Source organism: Protopterus annectens, chromosome 2.part1 (assembly GCF_019279795.1).
Source record: "Protopterus annectens isolate FY-2018-M chromosome 2.part1, PAN1.0, whole genome shotgun sequence".
NCBI lineage: Eukaryota > Metazoa > Chordata > Ceratodontiformes > Protopteridae > Protopterus > Protopterus annectens.
The window spans coordinates 1289201662-1289221370 of record NC_056729.1 but is presented as its reverse complement, the minus strand read 5'-3'; positions in this window follow the sequence as shown (position 1 = coordinate 1289221370).

The following is a 19709-nucleotide window of genomic DNA, read 5'->3' as shown; positions in this document are numbered from 1 at the left end:
ATGTACTGATAGCAACCAACTGTAAGAATGCCATTGTTCTATTGCTGAAAAGACCTGTGTGGTGCACAGACAAAAAAAATAACAGGCTATTCTTTGGCTATCATGTGGATAGGTCCACAGTTGGGAGTTACACAGATAGACTACTTGCCTTGATAAACTAACATGTACACTGCAATCCTGTAAGACCAGCAAGATAAAATCCACACAATACTACTTACGCTCTCTGTACTTCTGCAACCCTACCCAAATGTAGAATATACCTGTGTGTGCAGGATCTACCAAGGATGTAGGTAAGCATACTCACAGTACTGAAATGTGTCCAGTTTTTCTGAGCAGCTTGTGCTAATGTCAACACTAAAAAAGCACAAACTGTTTAGAACTGAGTAAATGAATATTCACAGTATAGCAGTTCACAAGCAATTCTTGTGCCAAAGGAATACATCTCTATAACTAGCTTTGTATGGCAGTTAATTGTAACAGTTGAAAATAAAGTACATCTTTTCATGTATCTTGGGGTAGCATTTTGAGGGGTGAGTACATTTCTACACTGACAAGTGGGTACTGGAAGCAGCAACATTAGGTCTGAGTACAAAATGTAAATCTCTGGCTACACCCCTGGCTTCTGATATAAGAACTATACCAACCGTCTTTCTTAAACAATGATGTCCACACCAAACAAGAAGGATATCCATCTTGGAAAGCTGAAAGGGCCATGCCTACATGAGTCAGCAATTTATAGTACTGGGCTGCTATGACAGTGATTACGGCAACTGCTACACAGCAGGCTGCATGCAATTAGCAAATGGTGGCCACTAATTGGTGCAGAGGCCATCACATGCTCATGTGCAAATTCCTACAAAAGCAGGCTGCAATCTCTGCCAACAAACTCAATCACTCTATTGCAGAGACTGACAGAGAGAGAGAGGGAGAGACAGACAGACAGAGAGAGAGAGAGAGAGCAAAGGAAAAATAAATATTACCAAATCATACAAAGGAAAGGTATGTGCCACATATGTATTTACTGGCATGTAGTAGATGTTATTGAAGAATAGTCTACATAATGTGAAACATTCATATGTGGCAGCAGTACTTCTTTATGCACAGATGTTCTGCTTAACTACTGCTATGGACAACACTGTGTGTACCTGTGGGCAGTGGGACATACCTGTGAAATGTGTAGCTCAGCATTAAATGTCAAAGATCTGATTCATGTTATCTGTGTTCTGTACAGTAGTGTGGCCAATGGCTGTTGGGGGGATTAGCGCTAACATTATATAAACATGGGTGTGACAGAACAACACAGGCATGATAGTCCTATTAAAGTGTAGCTTAGCACTGTCAACTGCTGTAGCAGTCTAGTATGCTTATCTAGCATCTGTTGCCATATATACCCCCCCTAATGTTAGTGTGTGCTCATATGTGACACCTGTTTGTGTTGCAGTAAGGCCCAACAGCTCAGCTGTGAGGTCCAGGGACTTACAACAGTGTGGACCTTGTGTGTGTAAGCCACACACATACGGAGAAATATATATATATGTCATATATATATTCACATCTGTATATGTGCATAGAGCAGGGGACATATTGCAACTGTTTGTGAAGGGGGGGCAATATATATGTTGGTGAAGGTTAGTATGCACATATTTGTATGTAGGTTTTAGTGTGTGACAAACAAGACAGCATACATTGCTGGTATATGACATGTGGTGGTTAAACACTGTGGGTGGTTTGTTCAGTTTGCAATGTTGAAGCTAGTAAGGCCTGCTAAAGCTACCTGGGCTGTGAATACCTTCAATGCATTTATCCGAAGACTGTGCGATTCTTTTACATTACTGTACACCTTACATCCTTTGTACAATTGATATTCTCACTATGAAAGGTGAAATGTATATGTGCCTACATATATATGCATATGTAGACAAATGGATGTTTACATATATATATATATATATATATATATATATATATATATATATATATATATATATATATAGATATATATTTATATATACACTCATACACACCTACATCTACTTGTTGCAATAGATTCTCTGTACTGTTGACTGACTGTAATGGTCAATATGTTTGTGAATATGTCAAAGATATGCATCTGTGGGATAGCTTAGTGGGAAACTGTTTATGTTATGGTATTATGGGTCCTTGCTTTGATCCTAGCAAAAGCTGTGTATTCTGTTGCTAGGCAGAACAAGTGCTATTGCATACAGTGTGATTAAGTTCCTTGGTTTTAACTAGGGTGTGTTATTGGAGGCTAAAGCACTACATCTATGATTATTGATTGGTACTGATGTTGAATGCAAATCCTGGGTGTACTGTAGTACTACTTGAAGCTCTGGGCCTGCACAGCAAAGTATGGTGTATGTCCACATTGCTTGCATCCACTGTTTTGTGTGGTCCCTGTATTCATCACAGATTACATTTCTCAAGATTAAAGTTGTGTAAGTACTGACACACAGTACTGTATAGTACACACTGAAAGCTTATCTGGTTTTGTGCCCTGTAATTATGTCTGATGTGTGTGTGGGTATGTCTGTAACATGTCCTTTGACATATGTGTGGTAAAACATATAACTGCGTATCTAGCAACATTCATAGTGTACTACAGCAGTATGTGACCTATATTCTCAATTGTGCACATATTTTGGCCATGGGTTTGGCATTAACAAGTTGTGTGATATAATAGTAATACATTTATTGGACCTTACACTGATTGTGATGCATGATATATTTCTTTACACATCAGCTTGATGTATATCTTCTGTGGCTAGGTGGTGCATCGTATTGCATACAGTGTGCCAGGTACTCTTGTATAGTCTTATATAGTGATTTTATTTTGTTGCTGTGCAAAACATGGTTCATTAGATAGAGAGTGAGCAAGGCACTTTCAAGCAGTTGTGGGGTGAGCAGTGATAAGTGGCAGTTACAGTGTTTCACCCTCAGTTAGCTTATAGCTTGCTATATATGGCAGTTCAGTGATAACTATACTGTATAATGTTAAATGTGCCATATGACTTGTCCAGACATATTTTTGTATTTATGTCTTCCAGGGATCATGGCCCATCACAGGAACCCAAGTTACAGTAGTGCTGAAGATGATATCATTACTAGCAGTATGATTCAGTACTACGGTCTCATGTTCTCACGAACCAGCCAGGACCAGCAGGAGCGTACTGCAATGTGGCAAGATGTTGTCCACAGGGTCAATGAGGTAGGCCTGCATAACCGGACATATGAGCAGGTACACCACCACTGTAGTGATCTTCTCAGACATGTCCGCCAGTGTGCCGCTGATGTGCATAGACAACAGCTTGCAACATGAGGTGGTGTTAATATCCACCCCCCCCACCAGAGTGGAGGAACTGCTCATGAGCCTGGTGGCACCTGCCCACCAACAGCAGCAGCAGACATACATGGAGGTTGGAGCCACCCAGCAAGCACACATAGAGCATGCAGGTAACATGGCATTTCTGTAGACTACTGTTATCTGTATTGGTAGATCATGCATATGTGAGATGTTGAGTGTGTCGTTCAAAGATGTGGAGCCTGTTGTTGTGCAATACTGATCATTTGGAACATAATCTGTAGCCCTGTGAATGTAAACTGTTGTTGTACTGTAAGATTGCAAACACACAGTAGCAATGCCACAGTTGTGGCCACTGACAAACTGTCTCATCTCTATGTAGGTCCCTCTGGGGTGACATCAAGGCAGCAGACAGATGCTGGTGAGTGTGTTCCACATTTATTATTGTAAATAAAAAGTGCATGTCATAGTTAAGGTGTAGGCCATGTACACATGTAACACACCTACCCATAATGCATGCTGTGCATGTTTGGTGTAAGAGCATGCACATCTCACTAATGTGATTAGCAGCCTCAAACACATGCAATACCCAGACCATCTCAAACAAATGTGGCTAGACTGTAGTGACCATTGGATAGGCACAGTTGATACTCAACATGCACATAACATACACATCTATGTCATACACAGAGCATTTTAACATGCTACACATAAAGGATTAGTAGACCCTCTGTAAAGACACACTCCAGTATCCAAAATCTCATTCACACACACATTACACATAATATACCTGAAGGGTAGAGGCCTATCCTGGGGTATTTAAACACTCTGCAACACACTACACATTCATGTCAGGGAATGCTCCTTATTGACCTCCTTACAAACTCACATAACAACTGGTTGTGAAATGGTGAATTTAGCCAAGGTAGTACAGTTCCGGCACATCATGATTAGTGCTGGTTTGTGAAGCATTTGTATCCTTGCGTGACCACCTGATGCTTCATGATGATGGCCTATGGTACTATACTCCATCCAGTTATTGCAACTACAGTACTACACATATCTGTCATTGCTACACACCATAATGATGCGTGTGTTCACACATATGCACCTCTAAATGGTATGCATACCAATCACCATTTGTACAACTGACACATATATGTCTTATGATGCTACTGAGTGGCTAGGTCATATGACACATATTGGGTATGTGTAGTGTTTAAATATGCAGTTGTGTTTTAGCATGCCATGTCATTGATGAGACTGGCATGTCCACAATATGATCTACACTCACCATCAGTAGCATACATTGGGAATGTAGCCGAACGGTATTCCATCAATTATCCATGCACCACTGATGATGTTGTGTGAATACTCATCATGCATGTGCTAAAAATGTGTCCACAATTATTTGCTAAAGACACAGAGGCTGTAATCAGCATTGGATACCTATCTGACACACAGATACACATCCAGCAGTGGTATGTACACCTGTGTTTTATGATGCACAGTACATTACAGGGTTATGAATACCTGCACAGCAATGTTGTGTCCATGTAGGCATTGTGTTCTAGGGTGAGGGCCATCACCTAATAACAAAACACATGCATCAAAGCCATGTATACTGTTAGTAACAAGGACTGACTACACTTGCACTGCATGCTGTTGAGCAACACATGTTCTGCATGCTGACATGTGTGATATGACTGTTTTGCTTGTGATACTGTACCCCACCATAACCTGCTATTGTGTATGTTCAGTGCTTGCTGGTGTTGTGTGTGTCTGCTTTAGGAAGGAGTGTAGTTTTGTGTGTGTGCATGTGTGCATGTGCGCATGTGTGCTTGTGGTCTGAAGTCATGTTCAGGTCTTAAAGTGTGTTTCCTATTTTCCTCTTACAGGTGCCGATGTGGGGCTGGTTCAGTACAGCAGAGAACCTGATGTTACTGAGATAGACAGTGATGATGAGGATAGGTGTATTAAGGCACAGATAGGTTTGTCAGGGTCTGTTGTTGGGCCACCAGTTGACAGTACACAAGTCTCCACCTCATCCATGCACACAGTCATACTGCCTGTACATCCATCATCACATCATCACCATTGCCCTTAGCTGAGGGACAGTGTACGGTTGGCACTGGCCAGGGCAGTGTGGTATCTATGGCACATGTATCAGGACACAGCAGCCATAGCCAGATGTCTGGAATGATACCGCATAGGCAGATGCCCAGGGGTTCTCGTCAGAGCACTGCTAGTCTTCATGCCCCTGGCAGACGTGCCATACCTCTTTTTTCCACATGCATGTTCCAGGCTGTCATGGAGGCACAGACACGAATGGAGCAGTACACCAGACAGGGGCTAAAGGCACAGACGGCTCATTACACCTCTGTAAATGACAGTATCCATGACCTAGCAGGTGCCATATGTAACTATACTAAGGTCATTGATAGACGTTGGGGTGAGACATTGGATGTCCTCCACAATGTCATGTCCATGTGTCAGGACAGTGCGGGTCGGTTGACATGTTGACGTGGACATATGCCAGCAACATCAGCAGCTGGAGGTCGCCGTGGACATCCAGCAAATCACAGCCGCTCCTGTAGTGCCAGTACCAGCCCCAGCAATGTTGGGGGGGATGTCCATAGACCGTCCTAGCAGACCACGTGCACGTGGCTCTGACCAGTCCCAGCAGGGACCTGGATCCAGTGGACATATGTCAACCTCTTCGGATACTACCCAATCTGGATTAGTACCTAATACTGTCTGTAGCACCTCTGCCATGCACAGGTTCCATATCCATGGCCAGAGACCGTGATCTGTAAAGCCTGCCAGGTACAGTCTGCAGCTGTGTCACAAATCCCCGTATATTGCAGCCACATGGTGGAACTGTGTGCATGCAGACACATACACATAAACCAGAAATCTAGGGCAAACACATACCCGCACACATGACATCAACATTGGCCCATAACAGTACTCATGGCCCTCACATACACACTCACACACACATGTCGATTGTATGGCTCAGTGTAGGCCTCTGTCAAACCAACAACACACCCTGTGCATATGATGAAACCTGTGCCACCTCCTGTCATCTGTAACATTGATGCAGGAACAGGCTAACATGGTGCTGATGCACAGGGTGACTTTAATACAGTATAGCAATGGTTGGATGTGTAGCATGTTGTCAGCAGTAAAGTGTAATGATATCCTTGAAGGTGTAGCTGAGCAGGCATGATGCATTAAAGCTGTAATTAGCAATCGTGTATTGTTTTCACCAGTGTTTATTCCAATTGTGTTTTGTTTGCCCATGTGCCACTTGGCTGATGTGTGTAGTTGTGTCAGCATGTGTTATACAGTGGACAGTATGTGTGGGGTGTGTGCAACATAGGTTTGCAGGTGTCCATTAATGAATATGGTGGATGTGCACTGTCTGCATGTACATGCATAATGGACATGTGGGCAGGATGACATGCCCTGTATTGGCCAGTGTTAACACTCCATAGTTTCTATTGATGGCCAGTATGCATTGTACTGCACACATTTTGGAACTTGAGTACGCATGTGTGTGTATGACATGGGTTGACACTGTGCTGTGGCTGATGCTGTTGTTGCTATCTGTCATTGGCTTGCATTACTAAGGTTAACACTGTCCCAGCTGCATAATCCTTTAGTAATGCACACTGTTCACCTACAGGATTGCATGGACCGTGCTATCACAAACACAAGAAATTCTCACTTATATAGTAAAAGTGCATTAGTCTCATGGAACCCTACCATAAACTAAATATATAATAGAAGGTGTGAAGTTGTACCAAAAAAGAGTTACTTACCAAGAAGGGATAACCTCCCTTGTCAGTATCATTGGGAAAATACAATCCCTCAATAAACATACAAGGCAAGCTTCAAAATACAAAATGGCAAGAATTCCAAACACAACACTAAAGCTTTCTTTAGTGTTGTGTATAATCTACAGGGGAAATCTCATATTGGGTCACAGTTAATGTAAATGGTCACAAAGTACACTTATCTGACTGACATTACCAATTTCTTGTCAGACAGTTTGAATGCGGATTTCACCACCCTGTCATTACACAAGGGCCACATTTCCAGACCTGAAGAATGTAAAACCTGATGATTCACAGACACTCTAGTTAAAACATCTCTTTAACAAAGTCCAAACCACAGTGGCAATGGTACTGGACAGTGTCCCTGGCTGTGTCATACACAAGCTGACATATGAAGTCAACACTCAACTAAACGCTTTATCCAGATGCAGCCTCTATACAGGTTACATACTTGTGGAATGACGCACGGTAATGGTGTTCACAGTCCACAAGTGTTGAACTACGTCTTCTTCTTCTCCTTTCGGATACTCCCATTAGGGGTTGCCACAGTAGATCATCTGTTTTCATTTCTTCCTGCCCTCTGCATCTTGTGCTGTCACACCATCCACCTGCATGTTCTCTCTCATCACAGCTCCATTCCGCTTTTCCTGTTACCTGGTGGCTTCATCCTTAGCATCTATTTCACAATATACTCTGCATCCCTCCTCAGCACATGTACAAACCAACTTAATCCTGGCTATCTGGCTTGGTCTACTAACCTTCAAACCTGGGCTGTCCCTTTAATATACTTAATCCTAAACCTGTCCATCCTCATCATACCCAGTGCAAATGTTAACATAAATTGATTAAGGGTAGAACTACAACAGATCCTGGAAACTCTCACCCTATAAGCCAGACAAATGTTATCGGGAAGGCTATGGAGCACGGCATTATGGAACTCATTAACAGAGACATTATGAACCTGCAAACACTGCACCATACCCACTTAGGTTCTCTAAAGGCCAGATCATGGCTCCTACTATGAGTAGACTTCAAGCCAGTTAACAAGGCTATAGGTGAGGGAAGGGAGGTCCACACACCCATGCTATAGCTCACCAGCAATTCATACCCATCCCATATTCTGGTATTATACATAACCTCAACAGACTGACCATAAAAGATTGTTAGATGATGAATTGACATCTGACGCACAGATGTAGGACACACAGTAAAATTTGCAGCCTCCATGTACAGTTCTATGCCAGTAACAAGTGGTATTCACCTGCACTCAGTCCTGGGACCACTCCTGTTTGGCATATAGCTTTCTTAAGTACAAGCAAACACAGTAGGGATATGTCTGCCCACGTTTGATGAAAATGCATACTGTGGGCTATACTTTATTCTCCAGATGACACACACATCCTCCAAAAGGGTATCATAGAGACAGATACCTAGTGTCAAACTCATGCTGTAAAGCTATAAGCCAAAGAAAGCATAGTTATCCACTTTTAGAAAACAAAGTATCCCCAGAGTACAACATAGGTAGTAGCCCCAAAATGTGGAACAGGTACTAATGTATACATAGAGCCATGTGTTTAGTCATCTCTCCTTTGATAATCACATTACCAAAGGGTTTTGGAAATCCCTCTGTGGAGCACATAAGCAATAAATGGTTTGCATGCAGATCCACAGAGGTTGTTGCACACCTATAATGATTAGTCATCTTTGCCAGACTTTGCTTGCTTTGGAACAGGATTAAAATATACCTCAAGCATAAACCCTCACTCACACTCTTCAATAGAAACCGTGATGCGTGGATGTGAAACAGAAGACGTCGCCCAGGGATCACTGCAGTGGCTAAGCTTGTCACAAGCATACAGAAGTGACCTAAGGTCTGGAAAGCACCAGCACGCTCTGGCAAAGATAACAGATGCATTCATGGAGAAAGCAGAGTACACACCTATGAAATAATTGAGGTCACATGAATGTATATGGCTTTGCCCCACAGCTATCTTACATGTGTAATGCACATACAGTTGTCATTGTGATAGGCATAGTTTTTATTCAAACTAAAGGAAATGCCCTTGGGCAGATAGCCTAGTATGAACCTATGAACCTATGAACCTATGAACCTATGTCATACACTAGAAAAATCAAAACACACTTCATATTGACCAATGGTATCACAAACCTGGAGCACACAGTCAGCAAGTGCAAGACTCAAACTCATTTCTAAATACATTATGATACTACAGCAGTATGCATTTACATGACACGCTATACACATTACTGGAATTTCATTTTTCCACAGGTATATTTGTAGGATGGTGACATCATCAGACTTGTCAAAGATGCGTATATCACTTTTAAGGGGTGTGAGTATTCTCCAAAAAGGTTGTTCTTCCCTAGGGAGACACACACAGCTAGCAAGTGCAGGATTCAAATTCCTACCTAATTACATTATGATATTATAGCAGTACACATTTACACAACATGCTATACATACTACTTTGTTTTTCACTTTCCACAGGTATATTTGTAGGATGGTGACATCATCAGACTTGACAAAGATGAGTATACCACTTTTAAGGGGTGTGAGTAGTCTCCAAAAAGGCTGTTTTCCCCCCAAGGGACACACGCACAATTGGCAAGTGTAAGATTCAAACCCCTACCTAATTACATTATAACACTACAACAGTGTGCGTTTACATGATGTGTTATTTACATTACTGGGATTTGATATTTCCACAGGTATATTTGTAGGTTTGTATATATAGGTTGGGAGGGTGGCCTAATGGTTAAGGTGTTTGCCTTACAAACACAAGGTACAGGGTTTGAATCTCACAGGTGATGATTAGCTAGGCTTAAAATGGCTCACAAGGGCAGTTAGCCTAGTACTAACCTATAAACCTATTACCTATAAGGATGGTGACATCATCAGACTTGACAAAGATGAGTATACCACTTTTGTGAGTAGTCTCCAAAAAGGTTGCTCCTCCCCAAAAATTACGCACTCACAGTTGGCAAGTGCAGGATTCAAACCCCTACCTAACTGCATTATGATACTACAGCAGTACACATTGACACAACACACTATGCAGATTACAGGAATTTCACCCTTCCACAGGTATATTTGTAGGATGGTGACATCATCAGACTTGACAACGATGAGTATACCACTTTTAAGGGGTGTGAGTAGTCTCCAAAAAGGTTGCTCTCTCCCCAGAGAGAGACAGACACACACACAGTTGGCAAGTGCAGGGTTCTTAATCCAAACTAAGTATGTCTTTACACTTCAGCAAGCAACATGGAGTTACAGGGTGCAATACAGACATTACTTGCTGACAGTTTGCCCAAAGGTTTTTTTCACATTTGCTAACCTCAGCAGGCTTATCATACTAGGTGTATTGTGAGTGTATTGTATGCATAGGCCATGACCATATCATATATGGGTTGATGCACCACATGCTGGCAAACACAGGGTCAAACCGGTGGCTAAGCTCTGTCAACCCAATACTGGACAATACAGTCAAGAGGAGTAGGGCCATACAACCACAACACCAACAGTCTCACATAGACCTACAATATAAGGACCAGAAAAACACACACATAAATACACATTACCATACTCGGAGAATACAAATATTAATCTGAAAAAGAGAGAGTGTCCTCCTAAGCAGACAAGCAAGCAACATGCACCTCCAAGCATACGCCAGAAAACACATAATACATCAAAGCAGTGTGCCTCACAACAGGCCCTAAGGCAAAACAACACACCCAACACACTTGTAATAGGACTTCATAGTCAGGCATACAGATGTTCCACTCACTCGGCTGGACAAGGGGAAGGTTACTGTCAGTTGTCTGTCAGGTGCTATGATCCGCCACATAACACAAGCACTTACATTACTCCAGAACAGGTATATACATATATATATATATATATATATATATATATATATATATATATATATGTATAAAACGTGTTCTTTGTACATGTCAGTGTGAATGATCTGAGACATACTTCCAGGACAACATGACATGAGATATATAGTAGCTCTATGATCATGTAGCCCAGGCTGGTATGACCCTGACCTTGAGTAGCATCTTACCTTCACCTACATGATACTGCAATATAACAGAAAGATGATAAACTTTAACAATTGGCTGAGCTTCAGGTGTCATTCAAAGGGGATCCAGTCTCTGTCTGCCTGTGATGACATGATAGACAAGCCTCATTACTTTACTACAGATGGTTTGCACCTATCGCCCCTATGCTTCTGAATACTGGCCAAGGCTCTTGCTGTCCCCATATTGCCTTTTTTAGGCAAGGCTCAAAGATTCATAGGTAGGTACTAGGCTATTGGCCCTGGGGCCTATACAAGCCCAGCCAAAATGGTACCCTAGCTATTGCCACCCAAGAAATATATTTTCCTGTGCCACTGTCGAGCAGAGACACAGAAGTGATCCCTGGGGTGAATTTCCTATTTCCCATCCAATCATCAAGATTTTTCTTGAAGAGTGCTAATGAGGAGCTTTGTTTGATATAGATAGGTAGTTTATTCCAGAGAATGGAAAGTCTCTGGGACAGGAATCTATCCCTCCAGCATGTTCTGTTTATTGTGATGACAAGATTTAGGTCCCTAGAGTGTATAGCTCGGAGGGATTGGGATTTCTTTAAGTGGAGCATGTCCAACAGCTCTGGGTTTAACATAGCTTTGTATGTTAGGCAGAGATCACCTCTGAGTAGGCGATATGTGACAGAGTAAAGCTGGAGTTTTTTGAGATGGCCTGTATAGGGCATGTGTTTGAGGCTGGTAATCTTCTTTGTGAGGTATTTCTGTGGCCTTTCCAGTTGTTGTAGATGTCTTGTGAGGTACATACCAAAAGGGGCGTTGCACTCTATAATGGATCTAATGAGTGATGAGTAGAGGGGAACAATGACCTCTTTTTTTCTGCATGAGAAACCTTTTGTAATGAGGTGTGCCACATAGAAGAATTTCCTGACTACTGTGGCGATGTGATTATCAAAGGAGAGACTACTGTCCACCTGTGTCCCAAGGTCTCTTATCACACTTTTGGTGTTAAGTATACTACTGCCTATGTTGTAGTTCATGGGTACAGAGTTGTTACCAAAGGGGATGACCCTTTTTGGCATTGAGCTTGAGGCCATGGCTTTGACACCAGGCATCTGTCTCAGTGAGGTCCTTTTGTAGGATGACCACATCATTAGTAGTTTTGATTATGGCTCCTAGTTTGCAGTCATCTGTGAACTTCATTAGCCAAAGGCCTTTTGTGTTAGCCTGTACTTCAGGGAAGTAGATACCAAACAGGACAGGACACAGGACTGAACCCTGTGGTACTCCACATGTCACTGGTCTGAAGTCGGATTTGGAGTCTGCTACTTTCACAGTGTGGGTTCTGTCAGTGAGCCAGTTGGCAACCCATCTTGTAACATAGGGATTTATACCTAGTTTAGTGAGTTTGTCTATAATTCCAGAGTGGGGGATGGTGTCGAAAGCCTTGGCAAGATCTAGATAGGCTGTGTGAACCACCTTACCCTTGTCTACGGCTTTGGTGACTGCTTCAAAGAAGTCTATCAGGTTTAGGAGACATGATCTGCCTTTTACAAACCTGAACTGGTTGGGGCCAGAGTTTGTAGATTACCATTATCTTTGTTATAAGTTCCATGGCCTTGCAGACCAGGCTCATCAAGCTAATGAGGCACTAGTTTCCAGGGTCCGTGGTGGCTCCCCCCTTGTGTAGTGGGATAACCGTCGCTGTGCACCATTCAACAGGCACAAAGCCTGAGGTGAGGTTATGATTGAACATGGTACTTAGGTGTGTTGCCAGTTCATTCTGTAGTTCGTGTAGAACGCAGCCTGGGATGTTGTCTGGTCCCTTGGACACTGTGTTCCTGGCTTTGGAGAGTGTGGTTTTTACCTGTGCAGCCGTGATGACAGGAACTTTGCATTCTTCTGGTATAGGGATGGGCTCTTTCGTGGGTGAGAGGGGCGTAAAGTTAGCACTGAACCTATCTGCCAGGATGTTGGCAATATCAGTTGGGTCTGTATATTTAGTGCCACTGTGCTGTAACTCGGAGTAGATCTGAGTGTTGCCATTGAGATTCTTGACATAGCTATAGAATGCTCTGTGGTTGTCTTTAGAATCAGTGGCAATTTTGTTTTCATAACTAGCTTTGGAGGATTTTATCAGGGATCGCAGCTTCTTACTGAGGCTGACCAGGTAGCTCCTCCACTCATGGGATTTTACCCTCTTTTGCAACAGTTTCTTCCTTCTGTTGTACAGTTTGTTTATGGCAGGGGACCACCAGATTGGCTTCCTTTTCTTTGAGGATAGCGTCTTGGTTCTGTTTGTGATAGCACAATCCATGCACTCATGTAAGTGCTTATAAAGTGCAATTATGTAGGATTCAGTAGTCATAACTGTATTGTCCATCTGCATGGGTGTTATGAAGTTCACCACTTCTGTCTTAAGAAGCATGAAGTTGGCTTTGGAGAAATCTTTTAACAACGTTTCCTTAATGGGGGGTCGGGGCAGAATGTGGATATGTAGGGTACTTAGCTTATGGTCGGATCAGACCAATGAGGCGTTGACTTCAGGTGTGGAACACCGGTCACTCAGGACAAAGCAAACCCCGTAACCAACACAAATAACCACAAAGTGAGCTAAATGCTACTCTCAGCCTCAAAATGCACACACTTGAGGCACTTCTCAGTATGGAGAATATTGGTATCTGTACAGTAACAGAAACCTGGTTCAGGGCTCCAGAGAGCACACCAGCACTACTAGGATACTACTCATTCCATACCTTCCAGCATCAGAACTTGTATCATAGCACATAGGGTGGGGATGTATCCATATTCATCAAGGATACCTACACCTCCCTCTACATTCTCTCTACAGGATATGTACCCATAGAATGTTGCACAGCAATATTCTTCCCACTCCACAGGGGTGGGGCCACAAAAGACCCTTGGCATTCACTCTCTATGAGCCTGACGAGTCTGATCTGCAAGGCAATTAGCCATTCATAATGGAAGACAACAATAAAGACATTGGAAACCTTCACACAGTTGAGCACACCCAGTTTGGCTTTGTCAAATGCAGATCATGCGTCCTGAACTGGGTGGATTTCTTTGAGACAGTTACCCAGGCTACAGATGATTAAAAGGAGCTCTTCACAGCCTACCTACACCTCGCTAAGGTCTTTGACACCATTACCCAGCCAGGTATCATAGATGAACTCACCAACCTGGGCATGAATCCATACATCCCAAGATGGATTGCAAACTGGCTCACAGATAGATCCAACAAATTAAGAGTTGCTGGCTACATGTCAGACTCTACACTGGTAACAACTGGTGTCCCCCAGGGTTCAGTCCTGAGGTCCCTCCTGTTTGGTATAGACTTCTCAAAAGTACATGCCAACACAGAAGGGTTGTGATTTACTAATTTTGCTGGGAACTGTAAAGTGTTTGCCGTTATAGATTCCCCAGATGACACAAATATTCTGCAGAAGGGCCTCTATGAGACAGATGTGTGGTGTCAGAATCATGGCCTCAAGCTCAATGTGGAAGAATGCATAGTAATCCCCTTTGGGGAAAACAAAGTACCCACAAACTGCCACATAGGTGTTACCCCCTAAAACCTGACAAGGTAATAAGGGATCTGGGGACACAAATAGATAGTCATCTTTCCTTTGACAACCATGTTGTCAAAGTGATTAGGAAATCTTATGTGGCCCACCTAATCAACAAAGGGTTTGCATCAGGATCAAAAGCGGTAGTGGTGGCCCTCTACTCTTAAGTCATCAGACCCGTCATTGAGTACAATGTACCATTTTGGATGTACTCGACTAAGCATATCCAGCAGCTGGAGAGACCACAAAGGTACCTCACCAAGAGGATTACTGGCCTCAAACAGTTGTGTTATGCAACACAACTGGTAAAACTAAATCTGTTCTCTGTTGGGTACCACCTACTCAGAGGCACACTCTGCCTAACATACAGAGCCATGTCCAACACATAACTGTTGAACATGCTCCATCTATGGATAACAAAATTGAGTCGCACTACACACTCCAGGAATATGAACCTCATCACAACAATAAATACAACATGCTGGTGGGATAGAGTACCATCCCAGACACTTGCCTTACTGTGGAACAGAGTCCCAATGTACATCAGAAAGAGCCCCTCGCTGATACTTTTTAATAGGAACCTTGATGAGTGGATGGGAAACAGACAATTCATGCCAGGCATCACATCAGCAGCCCCACTAGAAAGGGGCTTATGGTACTAACTATTAGAACTAGGGCTTAGGAGACTACCCAATGGGGTGGTGAAAGCTGCACAACTTGTCTAGGCTAATATATGCCTTCGTGAAAATAGTCTACTACATACCTATGAACCTATGTGACAGGTACATGTCTACAGATAGTAGATGTGTACTTCATTGTACAGTCATGTTGTACAGCAGGCACATGCACCACATACACTGTAATGCTTACAGATACTGGTGGCTATTATGTACAGTGGGTGAGATGTACACCTCATGTATTTTGTGCCATTGGGATGTGTGCTGGGTGGGACAGTCCTGGATAGCTCCCTGTCATGGTCACCCTCTTACACACATCTCTGCTCATCCATCTTTGGCTTATTATACTGTGTTCCCCCTACATATATACATAGGTGCATAGGTAGGTAATAGGCTATCTGCCTGAAGGCATATATTAGTATGGCCAGAGTGTGCAGCTATCACCACACATGGGGTTTGTTCCCTAGGCCTCTGTGTAGTAGATCTGATGAAGTGATCCATGGTGTGACAGCTCAATTTCACATAGACTCATCAAGGCTCCTCTGGAAGAGTGTCAGTGAGGGACTCAGCTTAATGTAGGTTGGGAGCCTGTTCCAAAGCAAGGGAAGTCTGTGAGTTAGTAATGTATCCCTCCAACATGTTCTATTTATTGTTGTGATGATGATATCCCTAGAGCATGTGACACAGTGAGCTTAGGTTTACTTCAGATAGAGCATGTACATCAGTTCTGCATTGGACATGGACCTGTCTGTTGGGCAGAGATCACCTGAGTAGACAGTATGCAACAGAGTACAGATTGAGTTAACTTCAGTCTTGTTGCATGGGGCAACTATTTGAAGCCAGTAATCCTCTTGTTGAGGTACTTCAGTGGTCTTTCCAGCTGCTGAAGGTGCCTAGTCAGATTCATCGCAAGTGTGCCATGATACTCTCTGATGGGTCTGATGACTGATGAGTAGAGGGAACCTCCTTTGACCTACATGCAAAGACCTTGGCAATTTGTGGGAACACATAGCATGATTTTCTAACCACTTTGTGAATGTGTTTCTGGAAGTAGAGATGACTATCCACATGTGTCCATAGATCCCTTATTATTACCTCCACATTTAGGGTGTTGGCACCTATGTGGTATTTGTTTGACTGTAGCTTGAGGTCATAATTTTGACACTACATCTGTCTGACTGAGACCCTTTTTAAGGATGTCTCTGTTGTCCCAAACATCGATTATGACAACCTTTTTGCAGTCATCACACACTTTGCTAACCACAGCCCTCGTGTGTTTGATTGTATTTCTGAAAAGTATACACCAGACAGGAGGGGTCCCAGGACTGAGCCATGGGGGACAGCAGTTGTTACCAGCTTACAGTCCAACAGGGAGACCACAATTCTTACCTTGTGGGATCTATCTGTGCCCCAGTTGGCAATCCATCAGATGACATATGTGTTTATGCACAGGTTGTTGATTTTGTGGATACGACATGTGTGTGGGATGTTGGAAAAGGGCTTTTCAAGGTCTATGTATGCCATGTGTAGCTCATTTCATTGATGTATGTCCTGGGTAACTGCCTTGAAAACTGTCTAGCAGGTTTAGGGACCATGATCTGCCCCTGACCAAACCAAAATGGGTAGGGTTGGGTGCTTGTAGGCTCTCAATTGCTCTGTTTGAGTTCCATAATGATAGACTCCATGGCCTTGCAGATCAGGCTAATTAGCCTTATAAGACAATAGTTCCCAAGGTCTGTTGTGCACCAGCACTTGTGGAGTGTGCCAAATGTTCCTGTAACCCATTCAACAGTTTCATATCCTATACAGAGGGTGAGTCTCAACAGACTGTTCAGGTGCAGGGTCTGTTTTGGAGTTCACATATGACACAGCCAGGGACACCATGTCATCCCATAGACATTGTGTTTTTAGGTTTGGATAGAGCTGTTTAACCATTGTATATGTGATTTCTGGCTTTTCACAATCTCCAGGTATGATAATGGGCCCTTTTGTCAGTGAGAGGGGGGTAAATATGTATGAACCTGTCTGACAAGATGTTGGCAATGTCAGTCATGTACATGTATTCATTTACACTTTGCACTGACTCAGAACATATATGAGTTTACATTGATATTTATGACATAGCTAAAGAAAGCTTCATGGTTCTCTATGGATTCTTAGGCAATATTTTTGCCAGAACATGGCTTGGATAATGTTAGGAGTGCTCATTGTTTCTTGATGATACTGATCTGAGATTTATTGATCTTCTTTGGATTTTCACTTTCTTTGAACAACTTAAGTACTTGTAATACATAGTTTGATTATGACAGGGGTCCAATATATTATATGGGTCTGTTTTCATATCACTCTGCACGCAAGGCAGGATTGGTGAATAGTGACAAGTGTTTGGAATAAGAACTGCAACTGCCAGATATGTGTGGCCCACTGCTGTACTCAGACATGGCCTAAGTGTGTGAGCATGCCCAGTATGCCATTTCAGTATGTTGTTGACTAACATTTGCTTCATTTGTTTGTGTGCGAGCATGCCCAGTATGACCTTTCAGTATGTTGCTGACTGAAATTTGCTAAATTTGTTTAAGTGTGTGAGCATGCCCACTATGGGCATATATACTATATGCGTGAAAAATCAAGTTGTTTTTTACTTCAGGGCTCACCTTTGTGTTGTACATCGACAGGACTTCCATGAGTCAATTTGCATACACTTATCAACATTTCTACATACAGAGGGGACAGCTATTATTTGTACATTTCTACCTGGGGGGGCACACCTGATTGTTACTGTGGGTGTACATAGGATGAGGGGTACACCTGACACTTATACACATTTGCTAGGCCTGCACTGCTATGTCAGGTACTACATTTCAGTTTGTACTGTTGCCTATCATACTGGCTTGAGGCATACCACTGTACTACAGACCTTAGCTTCCAATTACATGCATATTAGTTTGTGGCTTCATAGCCTACCCAACCCACATCACACTGCCTGGCCTGCTGTTATCTGTCTGCATAGGCCTGGGGGGACGTTACTCATATGCCTCTTCAGAGGGCATGATACAGCATTTGTTTGTGTTTGTCTACAATTGTCCTGCTGGCTGTGACTGTTGGATATGTGACCCCCCCAACTGGTATGTGTGAGTGACTTAAGTTGTGTCTGTGCCAGTGAAATGCTATCATGGCTTAGTGGTTCAGTAGTGTGACTATAGTGCACAGTATCCTGAGTTCAAGCCCTGTCATTGATTTTATTTTCCTGCTGAGCAGACCTGACTGGTTAAGGAACAGTAATGCAGGTGTGAGCATGTTTACCCGACTTTGCCCAACGTTACCCAACTTTGCCCGACGTTGCCTGAAGTTGCACTGGTTAGCGGGGTGTGCAGCTACAAGCAATTGTATTTAAATATGCTCAATACTGATAAAATGTGCTTAGCAGTGCTTTATATTGCTTAAAATAGGGCACTCATGCCTCAGGTGGTGCTGCAGGTCTGCCTATGTCAGATGCACATAGTACACTCCCTATACATGTTTGAAAACAGGTAATGTCAAGTTAGGCATCCCTTTTACTGTATGTGTGAGTCAGAGAGAGGTGTAATTTCCAGGGTTCCTACTGAGTCAGTGTATGTGTTATGCGTTGCTTCTTTGCCAAGGCCAGGGCATACTGGTCATGCCTCCTTCTGCCTACTGGGGCAGGCTCAGGTTGTTCCTCCTCTGAGTCATGCTGTGCCTGTGCAGGCCTTGGCAATGGTGGGGGGCTGTTTGGCCATGCCACATGCTGTTCCTGCTGCAGCTGTTTTTGCAGGATCTTATTGTGCAGCATGGCACATACCATAACAATTTGGGTACATGTAGTTGCTGAGTACTGCAAGGCTCCACCAGATGTGTCCAGGCACTGGAACCGTGATTTGAGAAACCCAAACACACGCTCAATTATGTTTCTTGTTTGTGCATGTGCCTCATTATGGAGTTCTTGTTCAGGTGTGTGTGCATTTCTGATGGGTGTCATCAGCCATGGCTCCAGTGCGTATCCAGCATTCCCCACTAGGTGACCATCAGGTATGTCCCCATTGGCAAATCTCTGGTACAGCTGCGTCAGATGCCAGATGTGGGAATCATGATAGCTTCCATGGCAGCCAGCACACACATTCATTATTATGCCCTGGGCATCGCACACGACCTGGTAGTTGATGGAAGGGAAGCCCTTGCGGTTGATGTAGAACCTACCCCGCTCACTGGGT